Genomic DNA, 9,540 nt, shown 5'->3' on the forward strand with positions numbered 1-9,540 from the left:
TGGAATTTTGTCAAAGGCCTTTTCTGCATCTGTTGAGATAATCATGTGGTTTTTGTCTTTGGTTCTGTGTATATGCTGGATTACATTTATTGATTTGCATATATTGAACTAACCTTGCATCCCAGGGATGAAGTCCACTTGATCATGGTGGATAAGCTTTTTGATGTGCTGCTGGATTCGGTTTGCCAGTATTTTATTGAGGATTTTTGCATCAATGTTCATCAAGGATATTGGTCTAAAATTCTCTTTTTTGGTTGTGTCTCTGCCCGGCTTTGGTATCAGGATGATGCTGGCCTCATAAAATGAGTTAGGGAGGATTCCCTCTTTTTCTATTGATTGGAATAGTTTCAGAAGGAAAGGTACCAGTTCCTCCTTGTACCTCTGGTAGAATTCGGCTGCGAATCCATCTGGTCCTGGACTTTTTTTGGTTGGTAAGCTATTGATTATTGCCACAATTTCAGCTCCTGTTATTGGTCTATTCAGAGATTCAACTTCTTCCTGGTTTAGTCTTGGGAGGGTGTATGTGTCGAGGAATTTATCCATTTCTTCTAGATTTTCTAGTTTATTTGCGTAGAGGTGTTTGTAGTATTCTCTGATGGTAGTTTGTATTTCTGTGAGATCAGTGGTGATATCCCCTTTATCATTTTTTATTGCATCTATTTGATTCTTCTCTCTTTTTTTCTTTATTAATCTTGCTAGCGGTTTATCAATTTTGTCGATCCTTTCAAAAAACCAGCTCCTGGATTCATTAATTTTTTGAAGGTTTTTTTTGTGTCTCTATTTCCTTCAGTTCTGCTCTGATTTTAGTTATTTCTTGCCTTCTGCTAGCTTTTGAATGTGTTTGCTCTTGCTTTTCTAGTTCTTTTAATTGTGATGTTAGGGTGTCAATTTTGGATCTTTCCTGCTTTCTCTTATGGGCATTTAGTGCTATAAATTTCCCTCTACACACTGCTTTGAATGCATCCCAGAGATTCTGGTATGTTGTGTCTTGGTTCTCGTTGGTTTCAAAGAACATCTTTATTTCTGCCTTCATTTCGTTATGTACCCAGTAGTCATTCAGGAGCAGGTTATTCAGTTTCCATGTAGTTGAGCGGTTTTGAGTGAGATTCTTAATCCTGAGTTCTAGCTTGATTGCACTGTGATCTGAGAGACAGTTTGTTATAATTTCTGTTCTTTTACATTTACTGAGGAGAGCTTTACTTCCAAGTATGTGGTCAGTTTTGGGATAGGTGTGGTGTGGTGCTGAAAAAAATGTATATTCTGTCGATTTGGGGTGGAGAGTTCTGTAGATGTCTATTAGGTCTGCTTGGTGCAGAGCTGAGTTCAATTCCTGGGTATCCTTGTTGACTTTCTGTCTCGTTGATCTGTCTAATGTTGACAGTGGGGTGTTAAAGTCTCCCATTATTAATGTGTGGGAGTCTAAGTCTCTTTGTAGGTCACTCAGGACTTGCTTTATGAATCTGGGTGCTCCTGTATTGGGTGCATGTATATTTAGGAGAGTTAGCTCTTCTTGTTGAATTGATCCCTTTACCATTATGTAATGGCCTTCTTTGTCTCTTTTGATCTTTGTTGGTTTAAAGTCTGTTTTATCAGAGACTAGGATTGCGACCCCTGCCTTTTTTTGTTTTCCGTTTGCTTGGTAGATCTTCCTCCATCCTTTTATTTTGAGCCTATGTGTGTCTCTGCACGTGAGATGGGTTTCCTGAATACAGCACACTGATGGGTCTTGAGTCTTTATCCAATTTGCCAGTCTGTGTCTTTTAATTGGAGGATTTAGTCCATTTACATTTAAAGTTAATATTGTTATGTGTGAATCTGATCCTGTCATTATGATGTTAGCTGGTTATTTTGCTCGTTAGTTGATGCAGTCTCTTCCTAGTCTCGATGGTCTTTACATTTTGGCATGATTTTGCAGCGGCTGGTACCAGTTGTGCCTTTCCATGTTTAGCGCTTCCTTCAGGAGCTCTTTTTGGGCAGGCCTGGTGGTGACCAAATCTCTCAGCATTTGCTTGTCTGTAAAGTATTTTATTTCTCCTTCACTTATGAAGCTTAGTTTGGCTGGATATGAAATTCTGGGTTGAAAATTCTTTTCTTTAAGAATGTTGAATATTGGCCCCCACTCTCTTCTGGCTTGTAGGGTTTCTGCTGAGAGATCCGCTGTTAGTCTGATGGGCTTCCCTTTGATGGTAACCCGTCCTTTCTCTCTGGCTGCCCTTAACATTTTTGCCTTCATTTCAACTGTGGTGAATCTGACAATTATGTGTCTTGGAGTTGCTCTTCTCGAGGAGTATCTTTGTGGCATTCTCTGTATTTCCTGAATCTGAATGTTGGCCTGCCTTGCTAGATTGGGGAAGTTCTCCTGGATAATATCCTGCAGAGTGTTTTCCAACTTGGTTCCATTCTCCCCGTCACTTTCAGGTACACCAATCAGACGTAGATTTGTTCTTTTCACATAGTCCCACATTTCTTGGAGGCTTTGCTCGTTTCTTTTTATTGTTTTTTCTCTAAACTTCCCTTCTCGCTTCATTTCATTCATTTCATCTTCCAGGGCTGATACCCTTTCTTCCATTTGATCGCATCGGCTCCTGAGGCTTCTGCATTCTTCTGGTAGTTCTCGAGCCTTGGTTTTCAGCTCCATCAGCTCCTTTAAGCACTTCTCTGTATTGGTTATTCTAGTTATACATTCTTCTAAATTTTTTTCAAAGTTTTCAACTTCTTTGCCTTTGGTTTGAATATCCTCTCGTAGCTCTGAGTAATTTGATCGTCTGAAGCCTTCTTCTCTCAGCTCATCAAAGTCATTCTCCGTCTAGCTTTGTTCCGTTGCTGGTGAGGAACCGCGTTCCTTTGGAGGAGGAGAGGCGCTCTGCTTTTTAGAGTTTCCAGTTTTTCTGCTCTGTTTTTTCCCCATCTTTGTGGTTTTATCTACTTTTGGTCTTTGATGATGGTGATGTACAGATGGGTTTTTGGTGTGGATGTCCTTTCTGTTTGTTAGTTTTCCTTCTAACAGACAGGACCCTCAGCTGCAGGTCTGTTGGAGTACCTGGCCGGCCATGTGAGGTGTCGGTCTGCCCCTGCTGGGGGGTGCCTCCCAGTTAGGCTGCTCGGGGGTCAGGGGTCAGGGACCCACTTGAGGAGATCTGCCCGTTCTCAGATCTCCAGCTGCGTGCTGGGAGAACCACTGCTCTCCTCAAAGCTGTCAGACAGGGACATTTAAGTCTGCAGAGGTTACTGCTGTCTTTTTGTTTGTCTGTGCCCTGCCCCCAGAGGTGGAGCCTACAGAGGCAGGCAGGCCTCCTTGAGCTGTGGTGGGCTCCACCCAGTTCAAGCTTCCTGGCTGCTTTGTTTACCTAAGCGAGCCTGGGCAATGGCTGGTGCCCCTCCCCCAGCCTCGCTACCGCCTTGCAGTTTGATCTCAGACTGCTGTACTAGCAATCAGTGAGACTCCGTGGGCGTAGGACCCTCTGAGGCAGGTGCGGGCTATAATCTCCTGGTGCACCGTTTCCTAAGCCCGTCGGAAAATCACAGTATTCGAGTGGGAGTGGCCCGATTTTCCAGGTGCCATCTGTCACCCCTGGAAAGGGAACTCCCTGACCCCTTGCACTTCCCAAGTGAGGCAATGCCTCGCCCCTGCTTCAGCTGGCGCACGGTGCACTCACCCACTGACCTGCGCCCACTGTCTGGCACTCCCTAGTGAGATGAACTCAGTACCTCAGATGGAAATGCAGAAATCACCCGTCTTCTGCGTCGCTCACGCTGGGAGCTGTAGACCGGAGCTGTTCCTATTCGGCCATCTTAAATTAGGGTTAATCATAATTTATTCTTGTGGCATAATCTGCAAGAAAAGGTATTGGATGAATGCTGAGGCTCCTTTCATACTTAAAGTTCTTGTGAATTTCTCATTGTAGAGCTTCATCTTCAACAACTTATAAGACAGGACATTTTTGGATGGATTAGAGGTGTAGGCATCCCTGAACCCCAGAAATCTCTAATCTAGGTGGATCGTTTCTCTCTCTCTCTCTCTTTCTCTCTCTCTCTCTTTCTCTCTCTCTCACACACACACACACGCACACATGCACGTGCACACACAGTGGCGAAGTGGGCTTAGCACTTGTGAATTGATGCCCACAAAACCTCATACTCAGCCCACTCTTCTCTGCCCAATTCCCATTTCCAATGTGATACCAAAGGGGTGGCCCTCCTGGGACAGTTACTATAATTGCTGACAACATATGATCTATAATCTTCTCCTAGGCTTGGTTACAGAGGAATTCTGGGCTCTGTTTTTATTCTCCTCTTGGGAAGTGTGTGACAATTTTCCTTTTGCTGGTCAGCAATTAGAGGCTCCTGACAATGTGGTTGGCCAAAACATGCTCCCCAGAGGGAAGGAGAATCCCCTATATTTGGCAGCAAAGTTTCTCTTGATCTAGGCTTCCAGTGGCTTCTGATTCTCCTTTCTTTCCTGTTTTTGGGGAATTTTTTTTTTTTTTTCACATAGAGATTGAGTAGTGAAATGCTGGGATTTTTGTAAAACCTTGAAAGCAATACACAGGAAAGAAGTTGTTAAATTCAAGAAACATGTGATAAACTCATACTATGCTGGGCACTATTCTAGGTATAGGAAGATAAGGAGAAAAGACGTCGTCCATGCCCAAAGTTGCTCATGAATCTTTCCGTGATAGTTTAGGGATAACCTGCCTTGAGAAGCCAAATTGACCAGTGACATTTTTCAAAGTGTTTTACGGCACTCTTGACTTCCAGAGAAACTTGACAAGGATCTGGGGGCTACTCTACAAGTGAAATTAAAACTTTAAATATCTTTGTGAACTTGTGAATGTTTTTCTAAATTATAAGGATGACAAAGAAAGAATTTCCTAACCTAATGCCTTTCCACTCTTCTTGCTCATGAAACTTCAATCAACAGCGAGTGAGGATCACATAGGAAATTGAGTATAAATGTTGCCATCCATAGAATACATTTTTCATTCAACTTTCTTTATCATTCAGAGGAAAAAAAGGAAAGAAGAATGTCCATGACATTCACAGGTTTATCCTCAAGCTTTTTTTAACCATAGTTTTATTTTATTATTTTTCTGATAATTACAATAACAATAATAAATATAAATGAGGTAGCTTTTTTCATTGGTTATGAGTGTGGACTCTGCAGCCAGATTATCTGGGTTTGAATCCTAACCTTGTGATTTACTAGTCATGTGGCCTGGGGGAAGTTACATAAAGTCTCTGTGCCTCAGTTTTTCCATCTGTAAAATTGGGTCAATCATTATACCTACCTCCTTGCATTATTGTGAGGAAAATAAGTCTATATTTTTAAAGTATTTAGAACAATGCCTGGCATGTATTAAATAATTAGAAATGTTTACTAAACAAATAAATGAATATAAAATTCAAATCCCCTTAACACAAATTATTGACTGTAAGCTGGTATTCATTTCTTACTATGTGTTATATGTATATATCTGTTTATACTTAACTTTTTATCTCTTGATCAAGTTAGTGCAATTTAATTATTTTAATATATAAATGTGACTAAAAGTTTTGCAAAGCCCCTGGACTTGGTGCTTTCTAAAAATATATTTCAGGTCAATAATTTGATCATTATCTGAATGTAGTAAAATTCCATGGGATCTTTGTGTGTGTGTGTGTGTGTGTGTGTGTATGGTTTTAAGGAGCGGAGAGTTTAATAGGCAAGAAGGGAGAAGACAGAAGGAAGAAGCTCCCCCATACAGAGACAGAGGGAGGGGGGCTGCAAAGCTGAAAGAGGAGGTCCCCTGATGAGATCTTTTAAAAATAGGTCAGAGGTATTCTGTTTATAAATCTTACTCATGACTGTGAAGCAGGCTGTTTTCCTTGTCTCTCTGACTGATAGAATGCAGCTAGCATTTCCATATGTAAATGCTGCATAAACTTTGTTGGAGAATTCATGAATGCCTAAAAGATTTTACGTTCCAAAAGGGGAGGGAAAAAAAATCTATCACTATAGTACATGGTAGAGAGTGACAAACCAGCCTGGCCAACATGGTGAAACCCCATCTCTACTAAAAAAAAATACAAAAACAATTAGCCAGGTGTGGTGGCACATGCCTGTAATCCCAGCTACTTGGGAGGCAGAGGCAGGAGAATCACTTGAACCCAGGCAGTGGAGGCTGCAGTGAGCCAAGATCATGCCACTGCACTCCAGCCTGGGTGACAGAGTGAGACTCCGTCTCAAAAAAAAAAGAAAAAAAAAAAAGAAAAAGAAAAAGAGAGTGACAAGGACTGCAGAGACACCAGGGAAAAAGGCTGTAGTATTTGAACAGAGAGAGAAATTATTTCCAAATGAAGAGCTTCATTGAAAAGTAGTATTTAAGGTAGGGTTTTAATGGAGAATGTATGTATGTGGATATGGCAGGAAGGAACATGGTGAAATCAATTCTGGACTCACCCGAGTTGGAGATGCCTGTAGGACATTCAAGTGGAGGGGCCATGAGGGGCCTGAGAGAAGTTAGGGCAGGCATAAACTGCTGGCGTCACCTGCCTAGAGGTAGCAGGTGAGGCCTGAGAGTGGAGGAGAATAGATAGGAGGCTGTTTAAGGCTTCTCTCCAGCTTGTAGTATCCTCCCCTTCCTTCTTCTCCATCTCAATCCTGGCATCCATATTCTCTCACTATTCTCATATTCTTCCTGTGCAGACGTCGTAGATTGCTTAACTTATTTTCATGAAGGTGTCAATGATGCAACGCTTTATCTTTGCATGTTGAAAAAGAATGCTAGCGAAGGGCAGTGCTTAACTCAAAGTTTAGCAAACACAACTTAATGCTAGAATTTTAGACCACGTAGTATTTTGTTCAGGGGAGAGTTTTGGGGTACAGGGTGGAGTACATGCCTTCCTGTTGTAGTTCAGAATACACCTAGTAAAGAACCAATACAATCGTCCCTCGTTATCCATGGGATTGGTTCCAGGAAGCCTGCAGTTAGATGCCAGAATTCATGGATGCTCAAGCCCCAATATAAAATGGTGTCGTATTTGCATATCACCTACACACATCCTCCCATATACTTTGTCATCTTTAGATTACTTATAATACCTAATACAACATAAACACTATGTAAATAGTTGTTACACTGTATTGTTCGGGGAATAATGACAAGAAAAAAGTTTGTACATGTCCAGACAGCTGCAGCCATCCATTTTGTTTTGAATATTTTCCATCCACGGTTGGTTGAGTCCATGGATGCACACTGTATCCGTGGAGGCCGGCTGTATCTTATTTCTGTGAATGATGTGCTGGTTGGGAATGTTAATTCCATCCACAGTAGAGAAGACAAAATTCCCCTCTGTTTTGCTATCTGGCTTCCACCCAGAAGCACTTTTCTGCTGTTTTCAGAATCACCTTTCCCCCACTGTGAAGCACCATGACGAGGTCTTCACGAAAACTATAGCTACACAGCACTGCCCTGCTTTCTGAGTCCAACAGGAAAACTCTGCTGACGAACATGCCTACAGAAGTAGAATTTCGGACCCCAAATCACAAAGTCCCGCTTATTTTGCTTTTATCCCTTTTCCCATGCTGCTTTTGCTTCTCTTTTTAAATTTACTTTAAAAAAAAAACAACTTTTTTTTTTTTTTTTTTTTAAAGACTGAGTCTCTGTTGCCCAGGCTGGAGTGCAGTGGCACGATATCAGCTCACTGCAACCTCCTCTTCCCAGGTTCAAGCGAGTCTCCTGCCTCAGCTTCCTGAATAGCTGGTATAATTTTTGTATTTTTAGTAGAGATGATGTCTCACCATGTTGACCAGGCTGGTCTCAAACTCCCGACCTCAGGTGATCTGCCCACCTGGGCCTCCCAAAGTGCTGGGATTACAGGTGTGAGCCACAGTGCCTGGCCAACTTTTTAATTTTTAATTTTTATGGATACATAGTAGATGTATATATTTATGGGGTGTATGGGATATTTCAACACAGGCATTCAATGTATAATAATCACATCAGAGTAAATGGAGTATCTATCACCTCAAACGCTTATTCTTTGTGTTACAAACAATCCAATTATACTCTTTTAGTTATTTTTAAATATACAATTAAATAATTTTTGACTATAGTCACCCTGTTATGCTATCAAATACTAGATCTTATTCATTCCTTCTAACTATTTTTTTTGTACCCATTAACTATTCTGCCCCACCGCCCCACTACCCTTCCCAGCCTCTGGTAACCATCCTTCTACTCTCTCTGCATGAGTTCAACTGTTTTAATTTTTAGCTCCCACAAATAATTGAGAACATGTGAAGTCTGTCTTTCTGTGCCTGGCTTATTTCACTTAACATAATGAGCCTCAGTTGCATCCAAGTTGTTGCCTTTCTCTTCCTTTTTTCTCCGGCATTCACTTATTCATTCCCTGTCTGTCTGTGACTATAGCATACAAAGAACTGACAGATATTTAAGACAGCGTTTCTGCTTAAGGAGTTTATGATGTATCCAATATGGTGGTCATTAATGTTTTACCAAAGAGTTCTGGTTCTTTCCTTTTCTACATACATGATAGGATCATTTAGTATCCAGGTTGTCCTCATTTTACTATCGAGGAAATAATGTTCAAAACATGTAAGTAACTTGTCTACTGTCACACTGCTCGGGTTCATCTGATGCTACAATCTGCTATTTCTATTGCGCCATACTGTGTTTAGAGCGGATGGGTATGTGGACAGGTCAGGTTTTGGGAAAGGGCATTCCAGGTTGAGAGGTGGGACAGGAAAAGTGCCAGATATGTTTTCAAATCTGTTAGGCAGTTCAACTCATCAAATAGCAGAAAAGGCTGTGTGCCAGGAGGTGGCAGGAGGTGAGGCTGAGGTGTAGACAGCCTCAAATGCCAGGATGAGGAATTTGGAATTGCTTCCATTTCTACTGATATGTTTTCACAAATAGGTCATATCACATTCCTATTTGTATTTTTGACTTTCTGAAGAATTTTTCCTCTCTGTTAAAGATGAGCAAGATACAATGGTCTAGAGTGGCAGAGTGAGGGGTTTAGGTGAGATAGTCACTCACCTGCTAAGGACTATGCATGATTCTAGGTGCTGAGGGCACCACATTAGACAACACAACACCTGTCCTCTTAGAGTGGGGATTCCAGAGATACCAGGAAAATGGTGATTAATCCTGGAATAGCTCATGGGAGAGAATTTAGTATTCCCCTCTCTGGAGGACAGATGCTCATATATCTTGAGGAGTTTAATAATGAGGTTGTCTTACTGTAAAAAACAGAGAAGGAGATGGGATTGAGAAGGCAATTTTTAAAAGTGGAAGGTTGGAAGAAAAGGCTTTACAATTCAAAGAATGTAATGAATGCATATTCTATTGTCATTAAGGAGGGAGACTAAACCGGCGGGGGATTTTTTTTTTTCTTTAAAGCTTCTTCGGGAAGAAACAGTGTGGAGTAACTGAAAATCATGCAATTAGATGAAGCAGGAGTTTTGGCATCTTGCTTGAAGCCTGCTGAGCTGGAAGGCCTGTGACTGAAGGTCAAGGAGAGTGTGCAAGCAGATAT

This window comes from Pongo abelii, chromosome 17 (assembly GCF_028885655.2).
Source record: "Pongo abelii isolate AG06213 chromosome 17, NHGRI_mPonAbe1-v2.0_pri, whole genome shotgun sequence".
Taxonomy (NCBI): domain Eukaryota; kingdom Metazoa; phylum Chordata; class Mammalia; order Primates; family Hominidae; genus Pongo; species Pongo abelii.